We start from the raw sequence: 17,175 nt of genomic DNA, 5'->3' as shown, positions 1-17,175 counted from the left end.
GGAGGACTAATGACTCAATTAGAGAAATTAATAATTAGTTATTTGACTTTATCAAACTATGTATAGAGTACTATATTCAGGCTATTTTAATGTTATAAGTAATACCTTTCATTGTTAACATATAACTAGGTAGATAGGTACTGTTCATGTAATTATTTACACATAATATGCAGATTTCCTTGACTACCTTAATAACGTGATTTGGTGTGCGATCATGTTTCGTTGTGATATTTGAAAAGAAATATGTTTTGTTTTTCAAGTTTTTGAAAATTCTCAAAATTTCACTTCAAATTGAATTCTAGGATTTTATTACCAAATGTGTTTTCAGAGCCGTCTCAATAAGTTTGAGGGCCTAAAACTAAACTTCATAAAGAGATATTATTTTTTTAGTGGACTTATATAAATTGAATAATTATAACATACTCAATGTAATTCTAAAAATGAAGTCCGGAGTGGTAGGATATATGCGGACATTATGAAGTAAGAATGTAAACAATGTAAATTTTCAATAATAAATGTATAATATAAAGCTAGAATAATAAAATATATTCAAAAATTTAAAAAGTTTAAATAATGATTTCGAAATAGGGTTACGCTGAAATTGAAAAGTTGATATAATGATATTAAAATATTGTTGAGTAGTTTTAGTGCTTGAAATTTGAAGAAGACACCAAAAAATAAATTTGATCTTTTTATTAACACACAACAATAGATTTTGCATGATGTATAAGGGTTGTCCATTTGAGAGATTTTAGAATATTCTATAATGAGAGAATAAAAATAGTGAAAGGGGAATAATAAAAGTACATATAAAAATAATAATGTTGATTCATGATAATTGTCAGAATATAAATCCACTATTTCAAAAATAGATTTTCACTGTTACTTGTCATTTTTAACATATCAAAAAAGATAAATATTTTTTTTCATGTTTTATTCTTAGCATTAATTACTTATTCGCCAAATTATTTTTCAAGACCTCATATTAAACATCAATTAATCGAGGTATTGAAATAGTATGATAAAATAGTCATTTTTTTTTAATGAATGTGACAAATCCAAATATAAAAAGTAAAAATGAATTGAGAAATATTCAATAGTTGTCAATGATGAACCCACCAAGCCTTTTGATATTGCCAGAGGCCTAAAACAAGGGAATCCTATGTCACCATTCCTATTTGTCATAGTATGGAATTCAAGTTTCATCTCCAATGTTCTAAAGTATGCAATTACTCATATGTGTTTTATGCTGGTAGATTTGCTATTATTTTTCAAAGAAGATGTAATAATATTTATAATTGGCGGATTTATAATTTTCATTAGGAATTATTACACCATATATGTATATAAGAATATATATTACATCACATGAAACTAATAATTAGGAATTACTAATACAATAACTTAATTACTACTGATAACAGGTTTGAATTAATTTAAATTTAATTTGTTATATATTTTTTTATTTAAAGTAAGTAAGAGAAAATAAAGGCAATAAAAGGCAAAAAACTCTCCATATTCATGCACAGTAAATTCAACCCTCTTTTCAAACCCTTTGTTCATGTGCCTTTCTCTTTCTTCTTCTTCAACGAGAATTCTAAATTTTTGCTTTTAGATTTTTGAATCATGAACGAGAACTTCAAAAACTAATGTCACCTCCGGTAAGAGTCTCAGATTTGACCACATGCATGAAGTTATCGATATGCCAAATTTTAATATTTTCACACAAACACCTAAAAAAGCGGTCAAGAATATTACGGAAAGTGACAATGTTTCTATTGATATCAGTTCCACAAAACAAAAATCTAAAAAGAGGAAGTGTAACAATGTCGAATCTTCTCCGTCTATAGATTCGTATTCCGACTTTGTTCATGATTCACAATATAGAAGGGGCAAAAAGGAATTCAAGGGAGATACTTCAACATCGAAAAAGCTCAAGAAAGATTTGAAGCATTTCAAGAACAAAAAAGGAAAAACTATTGTGAAGGTATGAAATGTTTGATTTTTTCAAATAATTTTTAAAATTTTATATTACGGAGTTTTAGTATGTTTTTTTTAGTATTTTTTGAGTTGTATATAAACATTTCACTTAAAAATCAAAAAATTTGATAAAGCAACAAATTTTTGATAATTAAAATTGGTGGTGGATTTGAACATGAAATAAGTATTAAAATATGAATTATTGTTTGTATGTGATTTTTGTATTTATGTATTAAATTAGATTTCTCATTCATCTCGATCAAGTCAAAAATGAAGCTTGAGTTCTCATGATATATATAGAATCAACTTCATTTGGTTAAATATAGTTTATCACATAGTATCAATTGATGTATCAAATTAATTCAACTAGTAAACAAATGATGATTGAATTAAAAATTTCATTTTAATACCGAATATTTATTATACATTTAATTAGGACATGTACTCAATTATTGTCAGAGATGTGTATTTGAGATTTTCAGTCTTTACTTTGATCCAAAATTTCATCGTCAGCGTTATGGAGTACTTCTTTGAAATTATGCTAAAACAAAATAGAATGATGGAGCAATAAGTGAGAATGAGGTAACAGGCGACATTGCAAGAAGATTTGATGGTCCACGTCAAATGAGAGAACGTGTTCCTGATCTTCAGAAGCTATCCAGGACGAAAGAAAGACAGAATAAATTAGCTCAATTGATCGTTCGTGTCACGACCCAACCTTGTAGGCCGTGACGGGTGTCCGAACTGGACACTCGCGTGGTAGAAGTGGTATCAGAGCAGTTCGTCCTTGGAATGTCTATAGACCGTGTCTAGTAGAGTCTTGTTTATCGGTGTGTTGCGCGCCACATCTATAAACAAGAGGCTACAGGACATTTAGGACGTTACATTTCTTTCATATCTAAGATCGTGCAATAGATCCGAGTCATAGGAGAACTCCGTATATTAACCTTGGATGTTAACAGAAGGATGACAACAACAGAAGGAAGCGACTGACGATATTGGAAGTCACAAGGCCAGCAGGTAAGCAAAGGCACGAAAGATGTCTATTGGTAAGGTATTGAAGTAAAATTGAAATGTAAAGTTGTAAATTGAAAGGAAGAGTAGACAGGAAAGTGTAACAGGAAAAGTTCCAGTGGACGTACGAGGTAAGTCCATTTTCATACTGTTGATTGTGGGCGCCCTGTGTGGCTGCGATATGATGTGATATGATACATATATATGTATCTTTATACATGTTGGCCCTGTGAGGCACTGTTGGTATTTTCTCCGTGCAGGTTTGAGATAATAAGAAATACAGAGGAAACTCTACCCAAATTTTACTAGAAATAAAAAAAGAATGAGATACAGGGATGTAGTATTTCTTGAAAGGTCGTGCCCACAATAATGATGAGATTTGTCTAAACCACGAGTTTGGATGACCTCGAGAAATAAGTTAATTATTGAATTGATGGCAATAGAGACTAGGAGGTCGATATCGATATGGTAAACCGAAGTTGGAAAAGACTTGTGACCCTAGGGAGATGATTTAGAGAAGACTGGTAGTCTGGATAGAACGATATATTAAGGCCCCGATGGAATTGATACACAGGGATAAACTGTGATGAGCTATAATTAAAAGAAGTAATAGTATGATTAAGACAAGAGTGCAAGGAAAACAAAATTGTGACGGATATGAAGTATTAATAGGATAGCTTGAGAGATATTAAGGATAAGACTAACTAAGAAGGGTAAGTAACCCATAGTAAGGATCATGAAAAAGGTTAAGAAGTGTTATACTATGGGGTGGAATACGAACAAGATATGATGTGAATATAACAAGGATCGTTATGAAAATAAGTAAAGCCTAGTCATAAAGTGGCTAGTGATAAGACGTTATCCATGTAATAAGAATATAAGAGTAAGTGTGAAACGAAAAAGCGGGCTAGGGAACAAATAAGAAAGGCTTATCAAGTTCCGTAGGAAAAGTTGTGAATAAAGATTATGCGATAACAGAAATGATAGCGAGCACAAGGAAAGAAAGAGTAACTTAAAAGAGTAAGCAAGAAAAAAGCGAGATGACAGTGTAACAATAGGTCATGACATGTGTAGCCGAAGATACGAATGCTAAAAATGACAAAACTAGGAAAGACCAAGCTGTAGAAGAATGAGCAACGAGATAGAATGGGTGTTAGGGAATGATTGGTATGATACGAATAAAGATGGATGGACAGAATATGGTTTGGAAATGAGAGAAAGGATTATGTGGAAGTAATGCATTGCGAATAATACAGAGGTAGTATAAGATCCCTCTTGTACGGAATAAAAGATAGACATAGATGGGATAAATGATAAGAGAAATCTACGGAAGCACCCAAGATAGATGTGATTAAATGAATACAGATACAGAACGAAAAGGGAACGTACAATATGAACTTAAAAGTGCAATACAACTACATGGTTATACGATAAGGCCCTGGTTGAGGCGAACTTGGTATGTTGTTGAGAAAATTAAAAGCTGGTGTTGGGTACACAGTAAGAGCAAGGGGTATAAGGTATAAAGGAGTGGTGCGTACACACAACGTTGTCCCGACAATAGTGGAATCCTTAATAGACAAGGACAGTAAACTTAAGGAATAAATGGTGCAATATACATTCATCCCAAGAAACAAAGGATATAGGTTGGGATAAAGCTACTCCTACAAAAGAACCTTGGACAATTATCGTCGAAATACAAGTATTTTCTAATTGAAATTGGAACAACTAAAAGTGCTAATTAACTCTTGATAAATATAAGTGAAGTGTCGCCCTGGATGAGTTATTCCATGGGTCACATTACACAAGTACAGATTAATAGATGAGATATCGCACTATGTGTGAAAAAGTTCTCGTTGCTTTGTGAATTAGTCAAGGTTTCGTATGTACAGAATAAAGTTATAAAGGATGAAGAAAGAGATGGACATGATACATACCAAGCGGATTGGGAAAAGAGATTGGATGAGTTTTGAGATTGGACAAAGGTATAATTACCCCCTCCCCCCCTTAAGGGGGGAAGCGGGTGAGAAGAATGCAAAGGAACGATGGAAACAATGGATACTACAATATAGTAGACATGGATGTTTAAACTTCAAGAAGATCCCGTGCTGAAGCAAGTTAGAAGGGCTGAAAGCCAACAATAATGGGATAGAATTCGGAATGCTATTTAAGGCGAAGCATGAAGACTAGCAAGAAGATGCTAAGGTAAATCTTGGGCTAGGTTGATGCCTTCACATATTATTGCAAGGATTGCAATGGGACGTGACACGAGGACTTTTCGGAGGGGTCACCCATCCTAGTACTACTGTTTTCCAAGCATGTTTAACTTCAAAATTCCGATGGGATCCGGTGTATTAGTGCTGCTATGATCGCACGAGATGGAAGAATCCAAACTAATGGCGAAGCAACGACATGAGATTATGTACCTAAAGTGTTATAAGTTACGTTAAGGGAATTATAAAAGGGCTTAAGCAAAGCAAGCAGGATTAGCTGATTGCTAACAGATGGCGCACTTTTATGCCACAGTTCTTCAACATAATACCAGTTAATGATAGGCAAACCACGGAATAGCTATACAGGTTATTGTGTAAGGGTACTTCAGCATAACTTGGTAGCCGACTCTGATGGACAAAAAGAAAAACCCAAAAAGGCGAGGGTACCAGTTGATGTCATCTAAAGAAGGCAAGAAGTAATATACGAGGTCAAAGATTCCACAACACGACCTTGGCTACAAGACTCACTTTGCACTCCCTGGACAGATTATTCTATATGGAATGTTATCCGCAGATTAACAGAATCAACCCATGTTCCTCCGATCAAAGACTACCTGCTCAGTCGAGATGGTATGAAATTATAGGTCAAGAGGGGGGGTAGGACCTTACGGAGTTCCCATAGCTATTGTCCTAGATGAAGGAGCCTAGGTTACAGTTAACTACCGAAGATTAGTTTACGAAGAGATTAGAAAGACAGATAGGTCTTCGTACACCATTTTACCCTCAGACTGATGGACACACTAAGGTTACTAGCTAAACATTAGATGATATGTTGCGGTCCTATACGGTTGACTCCAAAGGTAGCTTGGCCGATTGCCTACCACCTGTCAAAAGTACTTATAATATTAACTATCATTCTAGTATCCAGATGGCTCCGTACGAGACTTGGTATGGCGGATAGTGTAGGTCGCCAATTGATTAGTTTGATGGTAGTAAAACATGACTAATACGCCCAGACGTGGTTCAATAAGCGGTATAGAAGGTGAAGCATATTCGGGAGAGATTATTAGTAGCTCAGAGTATACCAAGATTTTATGAAGATGTTAGTAATGTAAATTTATGGTTTGGAGCAGCACCAAAATGTTAGCAAGAAGCCACAAAGTTTTAGTTGCGCTAAAGGAACTTCCGAGGAAAGTTTTACCGAGTTTGGCGAGTTTCAAGAAAGGTAAGGTTTTTTCTTTCAAATTGAAGTTTATGATGTTGTTATGAGGTATATTACATGTATAAAAAAGGGCTGGAGGTGGAAAAATTGCATAAGGATACTTGACGTTAAAGATAAACTAAGTTGAAGTCATTAAAGTTAAATCAAAGTCGAGTAGTGTGTTGTGGTTGTGGTGCTGCAGTTGCAGCTAGTTTGGTTGTGTGTTACAGGGATGGAAAGTGTCCTAAAATGGGTGTGGGTACTGCTGATTGCAGCCACACGACCCTCCATTTCATATGGTTAAAGGTTTTACGTAATAAAGGCTAAAAATTCTATTTCGGTATTATAGTTTTGAGCTAGTTGTTCGGAGTTGTATTGAGTAATATTGAGGTGATTTGATTGTATATATATGTCATAACCCAACCCCATGGGCCGCGACTGGGGTTCGACCTGGACCCCCATTTATGTAACTGTCGACTATAGTCAAATTGGACTATGTATAACGTGATACTGCTCACAAAAACCTCAATGGGTTAAAAAATTTTCATGGTCATATAACCTTCTAGATATAGGAACCAAATACACGAACCCAGTAGGTGATAAAATATTCATATACGTGTGGCCTCTTTCATGTGCATCATGTCATGAAAGGGAAAGCCAGCCGATAAGGCTGCCACAACATAATAGCTTTTACAACATATCGCATAAGCATAACTGAAATAAACTTCTAAACAACCCCCACACATATGTCTACAGACCTCTAAGAATAGGAATGATATCATATGGCGGGACAAGGCCCCCGCCGTACCCCTGAATAAACAAAAACATACAGCAGAGGTTTAGTACCCAAAAGCTAGACTCCGACACAATGGAGCTTTTCCCAAACTTGCTAGGTGGAACCCTAGGCTGGTGGATCCTCAAAGCGTGCATCTGTACCTACGGGCATGAACGCAACCCCCCAAGAAGAAGGGGTCAGTACGATATGTGTACTGAGTATATAAGCACAACATAACTGAGATAACAACTGAACCAGGGATGTAGGAAACCAAGTATAACATTTAATAGAGTACTGTACCTGCACCTCACAAAATAAAGTAATGTATACCACTATCACATACCGTATCCGGCCCGCTCGGGGACTCGGTATTACAAACACATCATCTATCATGATAGGTATATATATGCAATTAACGTTGTGGGATGTACAACCCAATCCCTGTATATAGAAAGTACATGCCGAGGAACGACGGCCCGATCCGTATATCATATAACAATGCCGAGGTACGATGGTCCGATCTATATAATGCATAATAATGCCGAGGTACGATGGCCTGATCCGTATAATGCATAATCTATCGTGGAACGTACGACCCGATCCTTACATAGCAAAATGTGCCGAGGTACGTCCGGCCCGATCCATATATATATCATAATGCATATACGTGCATGCAAAACTCTGTAACATATCAAACATCCCTCAACCATTATCGTAAAGTATGCCCAAGAACCCCCAGGTTTAGGAGCTTACACATCCAATCACTATTCAGCCTATAGAAGTCTCGAGGGTCGTAGTTTAACTACTTTAAGGCCCTTAGCATGTAGGAGTGAACTCAAATTATGAATCATGAACCATGTTCAGAGCTCATGAATAGAGTTACCCCAAGCTTCATACACATATCACTTGTCACTTAGATCTGACACATGCCCAAAAGAAAGAACAGATAGGCTTTACATATTTATACCAAAACATGCCAAAAGAAGGAATAGCTTTACATACTTATGCCAAAAACATGCCAAAAGAAAGATTCACATACCTTGTCTGAATTATTCCTTATCCTGCTTGCCTCGCTGTCCTTTGAACCTATTCAACATGAAAGTAGTATGAATATCAACCACTTTTACTTTCCATCACCCTAGGTTACATCTTAATATTAATGGAATCTATTTCCTTAGTCATTTTCCCGACTAGTTCTGCTTTTCGCTAAGGCATCGACGAAAATTGGGCAGCACCTCCCCTACAATGTGCCCTATCCAAATTTCCAATTAGGTCCCTAAGACCTACAGCCAACCCACAACAATAACCTGCAGCAATTCACACCAACAATATACAACATAAACTCCAAATGACTTATTCAAAAATACGGTAGGACAATAGGGCGTCTAGCCTTTATTTTGTAACGCCTTTTATTATACGCAACGAGGGTTCGTGTGGATGCAACTAGAAGCATCCACACCCCTTTTTGAATGCATTTAGTCCCTATAACAATACATTACACCCCTGCAACAACAACTTACAAGAACGACACTTTATCTCGACGATAATTCACTTTTAGCGACTCCAATTTAGTTTATTTCGGGCGTCAAACATATTTATCATATTTTCACATTTCCAGCCACTTACACAACATATAATACCCTCTATAACAACACCATAAACTCCAATTCAAAATGAAAGGCCTTACCTTACGTTAAACTTGTCAAACTCGCCAAAACTATCCAAAATGTGAAATCTAGACAGCCCACTGTCTTATATTGTCGCTTAGTTTCGGAGGGGTAATTGAGGGAAACAGGATTTGTGGACTCAATGAAAGTTATAGATATTTGTATCAAGGTCGCAAAAATTTTTGGATTACCCTTACAACAATTTTGTACGAAAATATATGACCAAAATATTCACAGCTGTCCGTGTAGGATTTCCAAAATACAATCTGGGCAGCAGCTCCCCCATGCTTCACCACCATTTTTCGAGCAGAGAAAAGAAAAACTGGGTTGTAGAGTCTAAATGAAAGTTATATCCCTATGAAATATATTTCCAAAACATCTTGAATTACTTAAAATGAAGCCTTACACAAGGAGTTATACTCATTTTACTAACAACAGTTTAATTCAAAAACGGGTCTGTCCCTTAGCATTTTCTCTTTAAGTTTCTCTTAGTTTTCCAAGTGTAGAACTAAAAATATGGTTCCGTAGGCCTCGTAATATACATATATACACCTCTACGTAGTTGAGGAACACCTTAGATAATTAATTGACGGAGGAAAAGTGAAGAACTCACCTTTAATTCTTCTAAACCATGGCTGCCTCCTTCCCTTCTTCTTCTCCACGTTTTTCTCTCTATGTTTTGGGCTGATTTTGGATAAATAATGACTTAAAAGTCATTAGCATACATATATATAGTTCCTTAGGTAGTGCCACGTGTCAGCCCCTAAGGGTGACATATGTCAAGCCCTTATTGGGCCACGAATCCATACCAAGCCTCCATGGCTTCCATGTGGCGGTGTGGGACCCACCTCAAGTAGGTGTGTCACCTACTTGGTCCAAGTAGGTGCATCACCTACTTATTCAAAGTAGGTGCATCACCTACTTGCTTCCGAGTAGGTGCTACGCCTCCTTCCGCCTCTCCCGTGGGTTCGTAATCTCGTCTTACTTTAGGATCCCGTGTAATCCTTGCTATCTAAGCTCAACATGTACTCCAGTGGCTTAGTTATGTAAGTCATCCAAGTTGGTAGCTTACGTAAGTAAGTCGAGTCCTACGACTTGTTATTTTGGCCTCCAATTCGTTTCAAATCCTTATAGACCTATTTCCAACCTTCACTCTTAAGGGGCATCACGTCCTCCCTTTCTTAGAGTTATTTAATCATGTTATAGATAATCTGGGTCACGGGAAATCTTTCAAGAAGCTTAAGAAGACGTTCCGAAGCGTAAAGGTACGGGGTATAACATCCTTCCCCCCTTTAGAACATTCGTCCTCGAATGTAAACCAAAACCTTCCTCCAGACCTTATATCGATTATATGTAGAGGTCCTCTATCTTGTTTCCATAACATATACGTTCATCGATCAATCAATATTAGAGTTCCAAAGGTTAGGATTATCTTTAGGCATAGGGAACAAGTGATATTTCTTTTTCATTTCTTTTTTTCCAGTTCTTTTACCACACATCATATTGCACCCTTTACACTAACATGTGTAGGAGCTTAAAGTATCCCTAAAGATGTTTTAGCATCACCATACTAGTTTGTACGTAAACCTGTATCGTTTCTTACTTCCTTCCTCTACTTACCCTTGAGTTTCCTCATATTCCAGTATAGGAGAGATCTCTCATCCTTTCCTTGTTTTGCTGCTTGTACACCACAATACTAGTAGTCAGTAACTTTGTTACCAACATCTTACCTTCAGTCGAGTATAGCCTGGCTATTCCTTATAGTATGTTTAAGTTCTCATCGTAATTCTCTTGTTGTATTCATCCCCTTTGTATGAACCTATTCTTTGATGTCATACCATTCAAGTCCTTACTATTAATTCTCTGCATTGTCTCCGGTATCATGGCTTTTATCCATTTATTGCTGGACTTTAGATGTTATTAACTCGTGCTAGTATGGGATCTCACTTGAAGCCACTTCCCCCCTTTAGGGTGTACCCATGTCACTATCTGTTGTGTTCTACCTTACGCCTTTATTTCTAATTTTCCAATACGTATGATTCTTTTCCAACACATTCGGTATACTGCACCGTATCTATGCCTTCCTTTATATCTTCCATACCTTTGGTTGCCTAGGTACGACAACTTAACATAACCATGAGGTGCTAATCCAGTCTAATTATGGGTACTCGAGTCACGTAGCTATTTATTTGAAGCCACTTTCCATTTATTTTGATCAATAACAAGCTAGGGCTTATAGTCGTTTCCAATTCTCAAATAGGCAATACTTAACTTCCGACGCTCGGTGTCCCAAGCTTTGTCATAGTCCTAGCCTTATCCCAGTGGGTACCACTTATCCCTTTAATGAATTCACAATGCGCTAGTTGTTTTGCAAAGCTGCATCTCCTATCTCAAAGGGTCTTATCATCTTTCACGGTGGAGTTACGTATCCACAATACGTCTTTAGATCAACAATGCCATGCACGACCAACGTGTATATATACATGCATATCATCTCATATCACAGCCACACAGGACTTCCTAGAGGGTCACCCATCCCAATATTACTTTTGTCCAAGCACGCTTAACTTCGGAGTTCTGATGAGATCCGGTATGTTAGTGCTGGTATGATTGCACCCTGCCCCGTAGGGCGCATATCTACCGAAGAAGACGATGACCCAGCAGCTGATCTAGTAGGCCAAGTTGCACCGCCCAAGTTACCATTATATTGTTATTACACGGACCACATCCTATCTTTAGCCACTTCCTCACAAGGCTTTACTTATTTTCATAACTATCCTCATTATATTCACATCATATCCTGTTCGCATTCTACCCCATAGTATAACACTTCTTAACCTTTTTCACGATTCTTACTGTGGGTTACTTACCATTCTTAGTTAGTCTTATCCTTAATATATCGTTCTATCCAGAACTACCAGTCTTTCCTAAATCATTTTCCTTTTATTTAAGGAAAATTTGAGCAGAGTTTCCTCTGTATTTCTTACTATCTCAACACTTGCATGCAGAAAATGCCAACAATGCCTCACAGGGGCAATACGCATAAAGATACATATATACGTATCATATCACATCATATCGCAGCCTCACAGGGCGCCCAATATCAACAATAGTATAAACTGATGGACTTACCTCGTATGTCCAACTCGAACTGCGCCTGTTTAGACTTTTCGTCTACTTTTCCTTTCAATTTTCAACTTTACATGTCAACCGTAATTCAATACCTTACCTGGCACCTATCATTCGTGCCTTGCTTACCTGCGTGCTGTGTAACTTCCAATATCGTCAGTAACCTTCTTCTATCGATGTTGTCTTTCTGCTGAAATCATAAGTTAGTATGAGGAATTTCATTCCATATGACTTGGCTCTATCGCACGATCGTAGATATAAAAGAAAGTTAACATCCTAAATGTCCTGTAGCCTTTTGTCTATAGATGTGGTGCACAACACACCTATAAACAAGACTCTACTAGACACGATTTGTAGACATTCCAAGGACGAACTGCTCTGATACCACTTCTGTCACGACCCAACCCCATGGGCCGCGACTGGGGTCCGACTTGGACCCCCGTTTACGTAACTGTTGACTACAGTCAAATTGGACTATGTATAACGTGATACTGCTCACAAAAACCTCAATGGGTTAAAAAAATTTCATGGTCATATAGCCTTCTAGATATAGGAACCAAATACACGAACCCAGTGGGTGATAAAATATTCATACACATGTGGCCTCTTTCATGTGCATCATGTCATGAAAAGGAAAGCCAGCCGATAAGACTGCCACACCATAATAGCTTTTACAACATATCGCATAGGCATAACTGAAATAAACTTCTAAACAACCCCCACACATATGTCTACAGACCTCTAAGAATAGGAATGATATCATATGGTGGGACAGGCCCCCCGCCGTACCCCTGAATAAACAAAAACATACAGCAGAGGTTTAGTACCCAAAAGCTAGGCTCCGACACAATGGAGCTTTTCCCGAACTTGCTAGGTGGAACCCTAGGCTGGCGGATCCTCAAAGTGCGCATCTGTACCTGCAGGCATGAACGCAGCCCCCTAAGAAGAAGGGGTCAGTACGATATGTGTACTGAGTATATAAGCACAACATAACTGAGATAACAACTGAACTAGGGATGCAGGAAACCAAGTATAACATTTAATAGAGTACTGTACCTGTACCTCACAAAATAAAGTCATATATACCACTATCACATACCGTATCCGGCCCGCTCGGGGACTCGGTGTTACAAACACATCATCTATCATGATAGGTATAAATAAGCAATTAACACTGTGGGATGTACAACCCAATCCCTGTATATAGAAAGTACATGCCGAGGAACGACGGCCCAATCTATATATTATATAATAATACTGAGGAACGACGGCCCGATCCGTATATCATATAACAATGCCGAGGTACGATGGCCCGATCTATATAATACATAATAATGTCGAGGTACGATGGCCTGATCCATATAATGCATAATCTATCGTGGAACGTACGACCCAATCCTTACATAGCAAAATGTGCCGAGGTACATCCGGCCCGATCCATATATATATCATAATGCATATACGTGCATGCAAAACTCTGTAACATATCAAACATCCCTCAACCATTATCGTAAAGTATGCCCAAGAACCCCCAGGTTTAGGAGCTTACACATCCAATCACTATTCAGCCTATAGAAGTCTCGAGGGTCGTAGTTTAACTACTTTAAGGCCCTTAGCATGTAGGAGTGAACTCAAATTATGAATCATGAACCATGTTCAGAGCTCATGAATAGAGTTACCCCAAGCTTCATACACATATCACTTGTCACTTAGATATGACACATGCCCAAAAGAAAGAACAGATAGGCTTTACATATTTATACCAAAACATGCCAAAAGAAGGAATAGCTTTACATACTTATGCCAAAAACATGCCAAAAGAAAGATTCACATACCTTGTCTGAATTATTCCTTATCCTTCTTGCCTCGCCGTCCTTTGAACCTATTCAACATGAAAGTAGTATGAATATCAACCATTTTTACTTTCCAACACCCTAGATTACATCTTAGTATTAATGGAATCTATTTCCTTAGTCGTTTTCCCGACTAGTTCTGTTATTCGCTAAGGCGTCGACGACAATTGGGCAGCACCTCCCCTATAATGTGCCCTATCCAAATTTCCAATTAGGTCTCTAAGACCTACAGCCAACCCATAACAACAACCTGCAGCAATTCACACCAGCTATATACAACATAAACTCCAAACGACTTATTCAAAAATACGGTAGGACAATAGGGCGTCTAGCCTTTATTTTTTAACGCCTTTCATTATACGCAACGAGGGGTCGTGTGGCTGCAAACAGAAGCATCCACACCCCTTTTTGAATGCATTTAGTCCCTGCAACAATACATTACACCCCTGCAGCAACAACTTACAAGAACGACACTTTATCTCGACGACAATTCACTTCTAGCGACTCCAATTTAGTTTATTTCGGGCGTCAAACATATTTATCATATTTTCACATTTCCAGCCACTTACAAAACGTATAATACCCTATATAACAACACCATAAACTCCAATTTAAAAGGAAAGGCCTTACCTTACGTTAAACTTGTCAAACTCGCCAAAACTATCCAAAATGTGAAATCTGGACAGCCCACTGTCTTATATTGTCGCTTAGTTTCGGAGGGGTAATTGAGGGAAAAAGGATTTGTGGCCTAATGAAAGTTATATACATTTGTATCAAGGTCGCAAAAAATTTTGAATTACCCCTACAACAATTTTGTACAAACATATATGACCAAAATACTCACAGTTGTCCGTGTAGGATTTCCAAAACACAATCTGGGTAGCAGCTCTCCCATGCTTCACCACCATTTTTCGAGCAGAGAAAAGCAAAACTGGATTGTAGAGTCTAAATGAAAGTTATAGACCTATGAAATATATTTCCAAAACATCTTGAATCACTTAAAACGAAGACTTACACAAGGAGTTATAGAGCCCGTTTGGATTGGCTTTAAGTTGGTCAAAACCAGCTTAAAGCCCCTTTTTAGCTTTTGAACGTGTTTGCCTAATGCTGACTTTAAGCCATAAAGTTCTTAAAGTCAGTCAAAAATGAAAAGTTAGGATTCCTAACTTTTTTTTTTCAAAGTGCTTAAAGTCATTTTCTTTGACCATGAAAATTACTTTTATATCCCTTATATTTTAACTAAATTCCCAAACTACCTTTTTTTATTGTTTTAACCCTAAAATTCACATCATAAGCACTTTTATCCAAACACTCAACTGCTTATTTATAAAAATAACTTTCAGCACTTCAAAGTTCTAAAAGCACTTCATACATAAAAGTTACTTTTTTTAAGCCAATCCAAATGGGCTCATACTCGTTTTACTAACAATAGTTTAATTCAAAAACGGGTCTGTCCCCTAGCGTTTTCTCTTTAAGATTCTCTTAGTTTTCCAAGTGTAGAACTGAAAATATGGTTCCGTAGGCCTCGTAATATACATATATACACCTCCACATAGATGAGGAACACCTTAGATAATTAATTGACGGAGGAAAAGTGAAGAACTCACCTTTAATTCTTCTAAACCATGGCTGCCTCCTTCCCTTCTTCTTCTCCACGTTTTTCTCTCTATGTTTTGGGATGATTTTGGATAAATAATGACTTACAAGTCATTAGCATACATATATATAGTTCCTTAGGTAGTGCCACGTGTCATCCCCTAAGGGTGACATGTGTCAAGCCCTTATTGGGCCACGAATCCATACCTAGCCTCCAAGGCTGCCATGTGGTAGTGTGGGACCCACCTCAAGTAGGTGTGTCACCTACTTGGTCCAAGTAGGTGCATCACCTACTTAGTCAAAGTAGGTGCATCACCTGCTTGCTTCCGAGTAGGTGCTATGCCTCCTTCCGCCTCTCCCGTGGGTTAGTAATCTCGTCTTACTTTAGGAGCCCATGTAATCCTTGCTATGTAAGCTCAACATGTACTCCAGTGGCTTAGTTATGTAAGTCATCCAAGTTGGTAGCTTATGTAAGTAAGTCGAGTCCTATGACTTGTTATTTTGGCCTCCAATTTGTTTCAAATCCTTATAGACCTATTTCCAACCTTCACTCTTAAGGGGTGTCACGTCTTCCCTTCCTTAGAGTTATTTAATCATGTTATAGATAATCTGGGTCACGGGACATCTTTCAAGAAGCTTAAGAAGACGTTCCGAAGTGTAAAGGTACGGGGTATACCAATATTGCTGCTGGTTGTTTTTGAGAATATGGATGCTAAGATTAGCAGTTGGATATGGCAAGTTATAGGGGAGATGTTGCCCGATTTTTGGTAACTTCGAAACTAGTAATAAACTAGTCGAGGGAAATGGATAAGGAAATGATTCCTATGGATGCTTGGGTGTAGAGTTTGAAATTGGAAAATGAAAGATTATTAATCTTAGTGTTACGTTCATGTTAAATAGGTTAAGGAGACATCAAGGCAAGCTGGGTTACAATTAATCCCTAAAGAGATATGTGAATCCCTTCTTTCTCTTGGCATATTTTGGCATAAGTACGTAGAGCTATCCTTCTTTTCTTTTGGCATGTCTTAGATGTAAGTTATGAATGATATTTATATGAAGCTTGGGGTAATTCTATTCATGAGCTCTGAACATGATTCATGATTCATAATTCTTGTTCACTTCTGAGTGTTAAGGCTCTTAAGGTAGCTGAACTATCACTCTCGAGCCTTCTACATATGAAATAGTAATCAGATACATGGGAAGCAGGAACTATAATTCTTATTCACTTCTTGATATTAAAGCTCTCAAGTAGTCGAACTACTACCCTCGAGTCTCCTATATGACTAATAGTATTTGAATATATAAGCTCCTATACCTAAGGTCTCTACGATGTCAAACGTCTCTAATTCTGTAAGCCGATTAACCTTGTCTTGGTACATGTCTACGATTCCAGAGACCCCAGTTGATATGATCCCTAACGATGTTTAGAAGGTAATTAAGATGATTACTATTCTGGTCTTCGAGTGATGGTTCACTTGACTGTTTCATTGAGTCTCAGATGATGATGTAAATTGCATATGGTTTCTCACTACTCTACTCATGCTTGTTGTAACCCTTCATTCTTCGCATCCCACGATGGGCCGTATATAATATATTGGGTGTAGCTTTATTACTCCTTCACCGAGTTCCGGATCGGGTATGTATATATATGTATGAAGTATATGATTATAAAATGTCATATGATAATGCCGTATGTGATGAAGTTATTCACTAAGTTCCAGACCGAATATATATATACGATGATATGATG

The 17,175-nt window shown here is 37.4% G+C and overlaps 1 pseudogene; it reads right to left on the bottom strand.

Moving 5' to 3' along the window:
- Positions 1–11,344: 11,344 nt before the first annotated feature.
- LOC129901828 (5S ribosomal RNA) lies at positions 11,345–11,465 on the bottom strand (annotated as a pseudogene).
- Between the last annotated feature and the right edge of the window lie 5,710 nt (positions 11,466–17,175).

Source organism: Solanum dulcamara, chromosome 8 (genome assembly GCF_947179165.1).
Source record: "Solanum dulcamara chromosome 8, daSolDulc1.2, whole genome shotgun sequence".
Classification (NCBI taxonomy): domain Eukaryota; kingdom Viridiplantae; phylum Streptophyta; class Magnoliopsida; order Solanales; family Solanaceae; genus Solanum; species Solanum dulcamara.
Note: the sequence above shows the minus strand (reverse complement) of the source record. Positions and strands in the feature narration are given on the sequence as shown.